We start from the raw sequence: 14,322 nt of genomic DNA on the forward strand, positions 1-14,322 counted from the left end.
AAGTTTATTTCGGCCCATACATATTTTAGACCATGACAACAGGAGAATGCATCAGGACAATAAACACAGTATATCACCAGATATTTTACCATTTCGGAATTAATTAACACAGATGGCATATGTTTCTTTGGGAGCGTTTAAGGTTTCACCTTCCTCATACTATTGTGATGATTACAATGAGAAGACCTCTAGACTGGCTGTTGATAGGAATCTACAAATTTGATTTTATATGCGGAGAAAATGAACGATAGAAACTGTATCGAAAACTTGCCATTTTCCCTACCATCAAACGTAAGCAGAAGAAACACATATATTCTTTTGTTTAAAATTTCACCAGCATATCGAATGAGGAATAAATTAATATAAGGTTAATAAAAAAATTACTGAACACATATCCGATTCATAATAAGTCCAAAATAAATCTGGCAAAATAGATATTACACCACCCGAGCAGCTAGTACCGCAATGGTTCTGACTTGGTACAGGCATTTCAAACGAAAGGTTGGGTAAAATCTAGGTTTTACAGCGCGGTAAACCTCATTCTTCCACTGCGGCGTGCCTATCCCTAGTGTGATTAAAAAGCTTTTGCATGATATTGCCATAACCGGTAAATCAGCCGTCACATCACATAAGGTACAATTTACAAAATTTTTTTTCAACCAAGAACTGATATCTAAAAAAGAATTTGGTAAAAGACCTTTTACGACGCATTTCCTCATACCCCTGTTATACAGATATTTTACAGAGTAGTTAGCACTTGCCCTAGCGTAGCAAATCAATTGTGAAAAATAATCACCATATGCAGGAAATGAAGGAATATTGCTGCTCAGGTAAGGAAAATTTGTGATATTAAAGTTAAAGTCGTCTCTTTTATCATAAATCTTTGTGCTGAGATAACTAAAAAGATGCATTACAGACTGTTTCTGTAGTCTCTTTTATCTCGAGCTCTGGTGGATGTAGTGACGGTAACTATTTACCAAAAGAAGGGTTGTTGATGGGCGATACATCATCAATAAATCTGTATATAAAGTTAATGGATTTAGAATCTTTTAATTTATTATTCTTTACAAGGTTCTAAACAAATTCAGGCTCGTTTGAATATAAAAACAAATCGGCTAGGAGAGGAGCATAGTTAGTGCCCATTGGAATGCCAACTTGTTGTTGAAAAAATACCTCCTCCAAAAGCGACAAAAATGTTATCAATGAGGAAAACAAGCACATCGCAAACCTGCTTTTTTGTGTAGCACACTTTTCCCTTCTGCGATGTTTTAGAAAAAATATGTTGATGTGTACCAAAAAACAACATAATTTTTTGAAAAAGCAAAAGATTTATGAATATGTCCTTTCAAACGAGATTTCAATTTATCATATGGTAATGTAGTGTAAAGAGTTGAGAAGTCAAATGTTTGGAGAGAACTAATTTCGAAAAAACTGCGAAAATTTAGGTTTTGAAGTAAATCTTTAGAATGTTTAAGTATCTACATATGGATAATGCCAATACAAGAGTAGGTGGTATTGCAATAAGCTTGCTGTCCATCCGTCACTGCGGACAATATCTTTGTAAGATAAATTGACATCTCCTCCTTGGAGCAAGATAAAGATCCTGCTTCATATCGTTCTTTGTATGGAATATGTTGAAGTTTGAGAATCCATTACAAGTAAGTTAAGTCCTCAAATTTTGTTTCGATATTGAGAGAACACATTTGAGATTGTTCTCATTGTAAATATAAACCAAAAGATACAAGTGATCTATAGATAGATAATTTGAAAATTCAGGGGAAAAAAGTGGACTTATATGTTGAATATCAATTTTCAATCGAATTACGGAGAATAATTATTGTAATGAAAATTGCAACCACACCCCCTAAAAGATACACACATACATAATAAACATATGACGATTGACCATTTGCCATTTACATATATCAAATAATTCTTCTACAAAATAAACATTCATAATATTTTAATTGAAGTTCATTTAATCGTCTTACTTTGGAAGAAATCATACTGCTAATTCGGTTAAGAAACTGTTATGCAATCCATTGCACTAAATATAGTCAATAAATTGGACCTTTGGAGACAAGCTCATTGAAGAATTTCAATTATTCTATTAATGGAATGTTATTTATGTAATGTTTTGTAAAACCATTTTAGTGCAAATAGAGCTAATATGACGACACGAATACTCAGAATTGATGATCTAACTTTTAACCATTGCATATACTTTTGTTACTTTGTATGATTTTAGTTACTTTATGTTCTTTGTTGTGTATGTCTTTTTTCCATGTCTGGTCTTTGTCCCTGGATCACATTCTTTTGATTACCGCTATAACCTTGGTTCCCTTGATTACTCTTGAGTATATCTAGAATATTGTTATAACAATTTACATAAGCATACTTTGGATTTCACACAATTAACTAATTTGTACAGGACACACACACATCAAAAAAGACAAAACAAAACAAAACAAAGCAGCATTTATCATTTTAAAAAAGTCTGCATTGAAATAACAAAACCAATAAAAGAAACCTAATGATATAGAGACAAAATTTGTGTACCTTGTTATTGAGCTCATTTATTCCGCACGATATAAATGGTTTCAAATAGTAATCCTAATCAAAGTCAGACAAACCCTTATTTGCTCATTTTTATTGTAATTTTGCAGTAATTTCTTCTTTAAAAAAATAATTGACTTTAACAAAAACAAACAAAAACAAAAACAAAAAAAACAAAAACAAAAACAAAAAAAAATAAAAATAAAAAATAAAAACAATAAGATGGATGTTCACTTCTAAACATTGTTTTCATCGCCACCATTATGATTTTGCAGAATTCTGATATATATACAATATAGTTACATTGTCGAAAATTATTGAAGATATGTGATGAGGCGACGGAACGGGTAGGAAATGCGAGGCTCTATAGACAATGTACCTATATTGTTTTTATCCTGTTACATTAATAGTTTTATGCGTGTGTACATTTTTAAAATAAAATTTTAAAATGCATATCCCCTGAGGAGCCCCGATCGTTAAACCCGAAGAAAAAAAAATAATACGCATGGCGCATGACTCAGTAAACATTGAAATTCAATCCGCACCATATAATCTGTCAAAGCTGTTTGAAGAAAATAAGCAATGTATCAAAATTTACTTAATTCCAAGAGACAAATAAGTAAAATGAACAATAAATACAAATATTTTGACAAAAAGTCTGCGTAGTTTCGGCAAGCTCTGGCATAACGTATGAGTTGTAATATGAACACTTCATACGCAGGAGCCGAAGGGATGTTGCCACCGATGAAAGGAAAGTTGATAATTCTGAATGAAAAGTCATCACGTTTGTCGTAAAGTTTGGTCAATAGTTTTCCTTTACCATGGATTTCTAAGTGTAGGTCAAGATATGAGGCTGACTTCACAGTGTCTGTATTATCCTTTATCTGAAGTTCTTTTGGGTAGATGCGATGTATCAAATCCCGGAAATAAAGATTGTTTAAAGATAATACGTCATCTATATAGCGGAAACTGAGATTAAAGGGTCTAGCCAAACGATATTCCTTCTTTCTGATCAGATCAGCTATAAAGTCAGCCTCATAAGAGTAAAGGAATAGGTCAGCAAGTAAAGGTGCACAATTTGTTCCCATTGGAATGCCGACCGTTTTTTGAAAAACACGTCCACCACACTGGACAAATATGTTGTCGATTAAAAATTCCAGCATTTTGTAAACATCTTCCTCTGCATATTTGGAAGATGATTTGGAATTATTTCTTACAAAGTATGAGGAATTTCTACCAAGATAACTATCTAAATGCAAAAACATACTTTATTTTTCAACCCTTTACTACTTACCCCCTTCCGACAACAAACAGTCGGTTTCCAATGGGAACAAAATGTGCTCCACAACTCGCCGACCTCTGTTTTCAATCTTTCTTTAAACGCATACGTTACACCAAAGCTTGTCGTAACTATACTGAGATTTTGAACCGTGTACAACTTCTTACAATTAGGCTTCTGGAACAGGGTTATCATGCTATAAGATTAAAATCATCACTTCAGAATTTTTATGGTTGTCACTATGAAGTCGTAACGGTATATCCATCTGCTCCGTGAACATCTATTTCGTACACCATGTCATAGTTTTCCTTTCCTTTTCTAGTCTACACCGGACTTTTATTATGATCATGGGAGTGAGATGTCTCTAGAAAAGCAGGGGACGAGTATATAAAATTACCCTGTCGGTGCACCTATTCCATGCTCCCAGTTTTTGGTTGCTTATTTGCTTTTTTGTTTTTTATGGTTTTTTTGTTAGTTCATGTGTTGTGTGTCTGTTTTTTTCTGTCTGGTCGTTATTTTTGAAATATGTTCTTTAATTTCTGGCAAAATTTGGTTCCCTTGTTTACCCTAAACGGACTTAAGTGATTGTAATAAACCACTGACTGCACATAGAAGAACTGCAGAAAGTACAAACAGTGCGAGAACACTAAAATGACAAAGAAACTAGGAACTATATAAAACAAATTAAAGCACAAACACCACTCTCAGCACGGACAAACAAAACATACATCCAGTAGGTGTAAACATTTCTTTTTCCTCAATTGTGTTTGACACAATAATAGTCTATCCATTATCAAACGCGTAAATTTAAAGCCAGTTCTATAGAAGTATTAAGGTTTTCCTGCCTTTTTGTATATGTATATCTTTTTTTAATACATTTTAAACATAATTAAAATATACTCTAATATTTATGCACTTTCAGTCAGTACTGGTCCATCAAGATTTGTAAAGCAAAGATATATATCTTTATATCGTAACAACTATCGAAGTATTTTAGTTGCGATGATGACAATGCAATTAGATTTCTTTGAAACATTTGTTTTAAACATCTAAGTGTAAAATATATGAGAAAAAGGCTGTAATGAGTGTTTGAAGATGAATTTATATTGATGAGTGTATATATAAATTGATGGATTACCATATTGAGACAACCTAATAAACCGTTGACAAAATCTACAAGGGTGTGTAGCTCTTCCTTAAAACTAGATACTGTGAAAGTACTTTAATTCGTGGATACCAATTTCCCTAGATTATGAAAGAAACATAAGGCCTTGGATTCTTGAATTCGTATTTTTGAGGTTGCAGGATACACATCAATTTGGGAATCTTCCTTCCGTTGGGAACAAAATTTCATGGTTTAATCTACTGACGATACCACACAAACTGGTACCCCAGGAATGACAATACTTTTACAATAGAAGCTTATAATTAGTGAATTAGTGAAAAAATAATCAAGGGAACCAAGATTCCAGCAGAAATCAAAAGATTGTAATCCAGGTACAAAGACCAGACATAGAAAACAGACACACACAACAAAGAACATAAAATAACCAAAATAATACGTACTAGGCAAACAAAGTAAATGCACAACTCGGACTCCACTGAAAGCTGGAGCATGGAACAGGTGCAACAGTAAAATCAACGTTCTCTGCATTGATTCATGCATTTTTTAATTCCAAATATTTTTTATTGGAAATCAATCAGTAGTTCACAGATTTCACCGTCAAAGTCTAATTTTCTTTTTCGTGAATTTAAGGAATTTTCATACGCCTTTTTCATGCTACGAACAGTACTTTCAGCTAATTTCGGGAACTTTCCACTGAATTTCCTAAGGTTGAGGCTGGTCCATTCTGTGAACGATATTTTCCAATTTCTGCCCGATCTTGTGGCGTATAAATAAGATATTTTCCTCGTTTCGTCGAAGTGGGTGTTTTATCTGAACTTGCATTTTGACTAGCATTAATAGACGGACTTCCTATGATTTCAATCACACGCTCATTTGCTTCTTTCAAAGCACTTGGACCCACTACATCAGCCAATTCTGATTTTTCGGAAGGCACAAAGGTTTTCGGCTTGAAAAAATTTAAGATGCTCATTTTCAACTTTTACTTAGCATTCCTGTCATAATACTATTTTGTGTGAAATGTAGTGAGATTCATTATTGACGTAGGACTAGAATGTCGGGGTTGATCGATCTTAAAAAATATTCACAATTTAAATACATATTGATCCGTCTACCGTTAGGAAATATGGAAAGTCCCCTTGCTATTTAGTTGAAAATATGTATTCCGATAGATGGATATTTTCGCGGGATTTATTTTCGCGATTTCCGTCGCACCGCGAAAATAAGCGAAAATAAAACCACCGCGAAAATAACCCGCTATACGGTAATATGTATTCAAAAATATAATGCAAATGAAAGTTGCCCACTGTGGGTTTTAAAACTCAATATTTGGTTATGTTCTACTACAGAAAAGTACGTAAAATTACCATCAGAAATATTTCACTATGACCAGTCAAAACATTTTCTGGATTTATAGCAGATCCAAGAATCACATACGAAGAGTTGTTTGTAGGACGTTTGAACAGTTCATTATCTTGAGATATGATGAATCATCCCTGCCTGGTTTTCAGACAGACTTATACTTAGATACGTTTTGTTCAAAACGATACTAACCGCAGTAGAAATCAACCATTCTTGAAAACCATTCCTGTGTACATGTGCGTCTATTCTAAGTGGATCGCAAACATGTTTACTCTTTTAATGTTATTCAGATATTCGTTAAAACCTTCGGTTAACACTTATTGTCATGAATTGTTATGTTATCATTGGTCTCTGGCATGCAGTTAGCGTACTGTTCTTTTTCAAACATCATTTTCTCATTCTCCTATCTTAAAATGTCAGCTTTTGCCTTAGAACCTAGACAAAGCCGATTTTCACATTAACACCTACATTGAAAGTGCGCATTCCGTTGAAAAGAGCAACCGTTTTTAAAAGTACTAACCTGTACATGAAAAGAATGGCTTCAATACTCTCTACATTTTCATGGAAATCAAAGAATTAAAGAAGATTTAATATCATGAAAGAGTAATCGAGGGAACCAAGGTTATAAAGATGTAAACAATGTTTATTCTTGTCTGATCACGAGTTCAAAAAATACTGTTTTGAACATGTTTAATCAAAGTACATAATCATAATATTATTATAAAACAAGAAGAAACAACAAACATTTCATACCGGTAAATGAAAAAAAATCAATACAGAAACTTAGGGACTCTACCACTCAACCATTTGATTTCTATGCGGAGGGCTACGGTAAAACTTGAAAAAAATGCAGAATTGATTTGTTTTAGAAATAAAAATGCAAGATATTGAAATTTCAAATGTTTGTTCCCTTATCTGAAAGATGATTGATTTTAAGTCAGGAAAAGGCAAAATCAGCAAACAACAAGACCGTGTAATAGATCAAAGAACTATAGCTTCAAAGGAGTATGTTCAGGAAACGAAAAGAAACTTTTTTTCTTATTCTAAAAAAATGTGTTCATAACTGTAAGAGGAATTTTGTTTTGTATTTTCACATTTGAAGTTTAAAACAGTAACTAATACCCTGTTCAATTTATTGTATAATGAGCTACATGACAGAAAAAGGCACACAAAAAAAAAGAGTTCATATTGAAAGAATACTTCAATTGAATTGCATAGAGCTTGATTATCAGAGGTTTACTTTAATAGGAGGGAGTAGCATCTCATTATATTTGTGAATTAATTTTATACTTCAACATGACAATTCATTTCAATACACATATTTCATTTGGAAGGAACATTAAGTATAATAGTTCAATGTATCTTCTTTTAACAGGGTAACGTGTTATGCAAATATCTATGAGATTTTTGTGATTCTTTAAATTCGTGTCATTCAAAAGAAAAATGCGTCAATTACCTTATTAAAAGTCACTCATGCTGCTCTCATGTGAAGTTATTCGATGTTAAACCCGAATAGATATAATATTTTTACTTTTAAATGTTATTTTAGGTGATACCTTTGTTACCAATCTTGTTTTTAGAATGAAATGTTTTGTTTAATTCATCTGAATCGAATTAGTAATTGGATATACAACTTTTGTAATATTACTGTGGAAAAAAATTTGATTCTTTTAACCGATGTTAATACTAGTATTCAGAATGTACAGTAAGACAGGGTAGTATTATAAAACATTTTAAGCTTGTGAATTGCACAAATTGTCGTTTAAACACGATTTTGAGTTGGAATTTTTCTGTTAATGATGAGGCTCCAAAGACAGACTGCGTTATTGTGATAGACTTATGTAGACATATAAATCGTCTTAGCAAGTCCTTTGGGTTCAATGTAAGGCAACTCAAAATATAATTTGACTTAAATCTGACACAACGAATAGCAAATTAAACCTTTAAAGGAGAGGAAAGGAGATATGTGTCCAGGAACTGATTGAAAAAAAGCAAATATGAAATGTGTATTAAAATTAATTCGACTATCCTGTGGTCGACATTTAAATCATGTTTCTGCAAGCAAGATGACAATCATTTTGTACGAAGAAGCTGTAACAAAAATACCAAATGTATGTAAGAAAATGAGATTGAAAATATATCGAAGCTCAATTTATTCTTTTAAAAAAATACCTTTCCTTTTTATACCATCAATATGCTTTTGTCGTCAATTATTATCTGCGCAGCACCTTTTATAACATCCCTTTTTACCGTTAAATTTATTCATCATACAGACAGATACTAATGGTAAAAATTCCTGCTTTGTGAGTTTCAGAGAAGGTTTATTGTCTAAAATTTCTATAAAGGTTTCGTTTTAGCAAATAAACAATACCTTTACAATAGCCGCCTACTGTTAAGACTTTCCCACTAAGAAGAGAATATTTCTTTTGATCAGAATGTTATAATAGTATTAGTGTTTCAGTACTGAAGCCAAAGATCCTGTTCGTGTTTTGTCTTGTAGAACGATTCATACAAAATTATTTCCTTATCGAATCTTGCATAATATGTTAGTTATTCAGACACATAATCATGAGATTAAACAACATTCAGCGAACAAAACCGGTAGAAATTACTCGTGAAAAGTATCATTTTTTTTCCGCTCCTGGTAATATTTCACTAAATGTTTATAGTTTGAAGTCAGAGAACAACTGTTATGATTGTACTGCGGATAACACGCGTAGCATCGAAATGATTTATAACTATAAAGAGCATTGTTTGATAACCCTGATGTTAATGAAGAATTAAACAATGTTTACATAAACAAATGGCTGTAGGAGTTGTTAAAAGAGAAAAAACATCACTCGTCATCGATATGATGATGCAATTCATTATATATACAATAGTCTTAAGGAATGTCAGGAGAAAGCAAACAGAGGTTTTGCAAATTACCAATTCAATTTCAATATATTTGTTGAATGATTTGTCTATTTAAGTAGCACTCCAGCTAAGAATCATACAAAATGTGATTCATGGGTGAAAAGCCTACATATGGTTATTTTGTTGATGTTATGTTTGAATTGCCTTAGTAAACAGAAATAAATATTCGGTTTTTCATATAACTCGTGTTCTTAGAACATAAAAATTATATAGAATGAACTGGACATTTCTAAATAAAGGGAGATAACTGTAATGACACTCAAATATATTGGATGTTCGATTTTGATTATCTTCTAAGAGCAGACAGACTGGAATGAATAATTACACATTTCATAATAAAGATCAATAGAACAACTTAATTACAAAAATAAAAATATGTAGCCTTTTTGGGGGTGTATCACATTTTAAGATTTTGCATGATTCTTACAAAGATTACTAATTAACATGTTTGTTATATTTGTTTTTTTTTTTTTTTTTTTTTTTTTGAATCACTGCGAAATATGTAATTTATAGTCATTGTTAATATTCAAATCTTATCTTAGCTGTGTGATTTCGATATTTCATATTCACATACTGCCTTTTAATCAAGGACAGTGACCTTTGTAGCTGACACGTAATCTTAACTATTGATAAAGAGACTAAGTGTTGCATATTAAACCGTTTTGTGGGAAAAGTTTATAGTGTAAATAATAAAGTCAAATAATTAAATAATTAAAGCTTCTGCATATGTCCTGAAATACGATTTGCCAAATGCCTGTTTTATCAATGGTTTTATGATTGAATAGTAGCCAGCCTCTTAAGATCTGAATCCCGATATGTCGAATTATGTCAAAATGAGGTTGTTCTATATTACACTGTAAACTAAACAACAAAATTCACTTTTGTTTCTTATTCAGAATCAGTTGCAGAGCACATAACGAGTTTTAATTTGCCATTCGTTTATTGCAATTTAAAGATAGACACTATATAGATTTAACATAAAATTGGTCCTTAGAAAGGGTGGTTGTTTTTAATAAGGTTGGTATATGTGATAGATAGATGTATAGTTTTCTCCAAAATATTGATCTTCATATATACATATACGAAAAGGACTTTAGTTATAAAAAATATATGAAGTGTATTGTACTACAAACATTGTCTGAATTTTTAATGGGTTGACCAATTTAGTTTTCAGCTAAGGTATGCCATAACATGCTATACATATGTATTCAACTGATTTTACAAACATCCATTAATATTTTTTATTCATTATACTGAAACAAGACCATATCGAATATATTTTTTTGCGAAATAAATGTAGACATTAAGACAATAATGGTATTGAAGACCTCAACCATCTTGAGAATTGAATTTTGTTGTGTAAGATTTTTTCTCGATTCATGTGTGAAATATATAGATGTATCTTTGTCACTTGGAATGCTTGACGATTGCGTCTTCTAAATATATAGCTCACCTTTTATAATATGAACGTGTTAGTATTGTATTTGTCAACTTGTATTTATTTCGTATTAGAACATAAATTTATTTTCATGCAAAATAGAAACATAAAAAAAAACATAGTCATACACATTATTACGACTGTATTACTGTGATGTTTAAATATATTTATAAAACAAACATAGACTAAATTAAAAATACAATGTTCTCACTAGAATATTTATGACAACTTTTAATGCCCTAAAGTAATTCTAGTGAAAAGTAAACAAGTACAATGTAGACATATATTCCATATAAAAGATTTGCTGCCGTTTTGGAGAATCTTTACTTAAAGACGACACTTATTAGTTTTTTAATCATGTTCAAAGACGTTTTATCTTTGTTGTGGCTTTGTATATCCAATATGGCTTCCTTCCGAGGATTCTCCTTTCTGTTATTTTTTTTTAAATTGTTTCGTTTGATCTACAGAACCTCGACTAATTCAAAGAAAGATAAAACAGTTGATTATGAGACTAAGCCATAAAATATACCTGGAGAAAATTTTAAAGTTCTTTCGTAATAATAAAGAAGACAAATGAATGCATTGAAAGCAATATTTCACCAAATTCAACAAAATACGATAAAACATGTGAAATGTTTATATGTTGATCAAACTCTGTTCCTAAATGCATTGAGCAAAACTTATTTCTATTCGTAGTACATTTGGAAGCTTTTCAGCCTAAAATTCGCTAAAAAATATCCTTGATATAATGCATCTTTATTTTTATTTTAGTTTTTGGAGAAGTTTCCATGAAACTAGCATAAGCTTTAAAACAATAAAGGTAAAGCAATCTTTATTAAAAAACACATTATTGGGCGAACAAATTCAAAAGATGCATTTATACTTAGTATACAAATGTATACAAAATGATACAAAATGTATACAAAGTTTTTGACTTTCAGTCCCGTAAAACTCGATGTAGTTTGTGTGTGTGTGTGTGTGTGTGTGTGTTCTGCCTTGTTTTATCGTCAGTATTTTTGTCGATACTTATCTCTGGAGATTTAACAGATAAGCATTACTTTGCCTATCCCGGCCATTGCAAAGACTTTACGCACAATCGAAATACTTTTAGCACATGATAACAGATGACAAATAAAATTAATTTGAACTGCTAAGTTACACTGGCAAGTTATTCCTGTATAACTTTATCAAAACGCTTGATGAAGTCACATGACATTCTAATTTGTTCTTGAAGTATAACTGGTCTAATAGAACTAACGTCTTTTATTCTTGTTTACCTGCCGTATTTAATTACTTAAGATCGTTATCTATTAACTGAATGAACTGTAGTTGACCCTCGACAACAGCAGAGAAACACTAACTTTGGTTCATTTTACAGGTAGCTGAGAAAAGATATAATCAAGTTTGTGATAGAAGATAAGCGAATATCTATCAAGAATTATAGTTATATTCCACATTAAACTCAGGCCCGGCATTGCTATCATAGTATCACGCTAAGCATAACAAAGTTTATATATTAAGAAACTCGATTTCATTTGATTGAGTTATAGTAAGACGCAAACTGATGTACTGTATACGACAGTTGTCAATATTTCAAATGGAAATAAAACTAATATCATAATAATTGATATAAAACGTCGCCAGATTTTAGGAATTACTGATTTTTAAGATACGGTGTTAATCATTATTCAATATGTTATCTTACATTCATAATATGAAACATAAAATGAAAATGACAATGAACACGTTTTATACAGCCAAAAATCAAGATAGCAAATTTCATCGAAAACTCCGACAAAAATATCAAAACACAAACGTATACGTTTAAGTTCAAAACAGTTTTAACGTCCGGAGTATAATGAAAACTGATAAAAATATGTTGGTTGGACATTTTGCATAATATTCATATTTATTGGATGGAATAACATAAAAATGACCTTGATTCTTTTGCAAATACATTCAATCGATCACTCTTTCAGCAATCGTCATAATAAAACAAATACGACGGAATATTACTTTTTTTAGTTAAGCATATGAAAGGTACGAACTGATGTTTTTGGCTTTTCAAGAAGAGAAAATAATAACAAATAACAAAAAAGACAGCTCAAACTCGAGAATAAATTCGTTAGACGGTAAAAAAAATCATGATAAAACCAACTACAGGCTTGAACATGTATTAGATTTAGAATTATTTCTTACAAAGTATGAGATATCTCTACCAAGAACTATATATTTGAATCCAGGTGTAATAAAAAAGATAACGTATAGAAAACTGAAGTTAAGAAGATTCAACACAAATTACTAGCAATATTAACTACCATAAAAATGGGAGTACATTGCATATAAGTATAATCCAAGTTAAATCTAGTTACAACAATGATTCTCCCCGACAAGATAGATTAACACGGGGATTTATACATTTCACAATATTGTTTAGTTCAACCCAGCATAAAGATGTAAATGAAAGCAAACAATAAGGAAAGGACGAAAAATAATCCAAAGTAGACCAATTAAATAAGATTATAAACAATGACCATAAATCATTTCTGTGAACAATATAAAATTTAGTTTTAAACATAAAGTGACTAAATCATAAATACAAAGTAACAAAAGCAAATGAGCAACTCCATACGCAGGTGCTGAAGGGATGTTGCCACAGATGAAAGGAAAGTTGATTGAATGTAATGTCAGCACGTTTGTCGTAAAGTTTGGTCAATAGTTGTCCTTTGCCATCCATTTCTAAGTGTAGATCAAGATATGAGGCTGACTTCACAGTTTCTGAAGTATCCTTTATCTCAAGTTCTTTTGGGTAGATATGATGTATCAAATCCCCGAAATTCGGATTGTTTAAAGATAATACGTCATCATCTATATAGCGGAAACAAAATTAAGGATCTAGCCAAACGATATTCTTTCAGCTATAAAGTCAGCTTCGTAAGAGTGGGTCAGCAAGTAAAAGGAACACAATGTGTTCTCATTGGATGTGTCTCATCTGTGAGTCAGGAACTTATTATCAGTCAATCAAATTGAAATGACTACTGTAAAAATTATGTAGTGATGATATCAACAAACGCTAAACATACCTTTGATTAAGAAGCTTATTTAACCCTATCCGTGGTTTGCAGAGAAAGTCCATATACATATTACAGAATCGATTGTAACGAATCAAATGTAAAATGCATACTCCACATGGTTGAGATTTTTTTATATTGCCACTAAAATAGGAACATTTTCAATTGTAATATCATCGCATTTCTCGTACAATTTCGATTTCAAATATCCTGTATCAGTTATGTACAAGTTACAAATTAAGCAGAAGAATGTGTATCTATCGTCTCTTTAATTTTAGGTTCATTTTGAAGATTAGATGTAACTGTATTCGTGTTACTCGGAGATAATACATAATCTATGTACCGGAATTTGAAATGAATGGCAAATCTTTTTTCTCTGTAGTAACCCTTGTAAATTTCTGGCTTCATATTTACAAAGGAACAGATCGGCCTATAGTGGCTCACAATTTGTTCTCATAGGTATAGTTGTATTCTGAATTACATAATATACATAATATCATTGTTAATTATGTCTTGCTCAGTAATAGTACCTAGGTTCTATTCAATTTATTCAAATACATCCTTCAAAACTTTGATG

This window comes from Perna viridis, chromosome 4 (assembly GCF_037379345.1).
Source record: "Perna viridis isolate PV_CMFRI_1.1 ecotype Kerala chromosome 4, ASM3737934v1, whole genome shotgun sequence".
Lineage (NCBI taxonomy): Eukaryota > Metazoa > Mollusca > Bivalvia > Mytilida > Mytilidae > Perna > Perna viridis.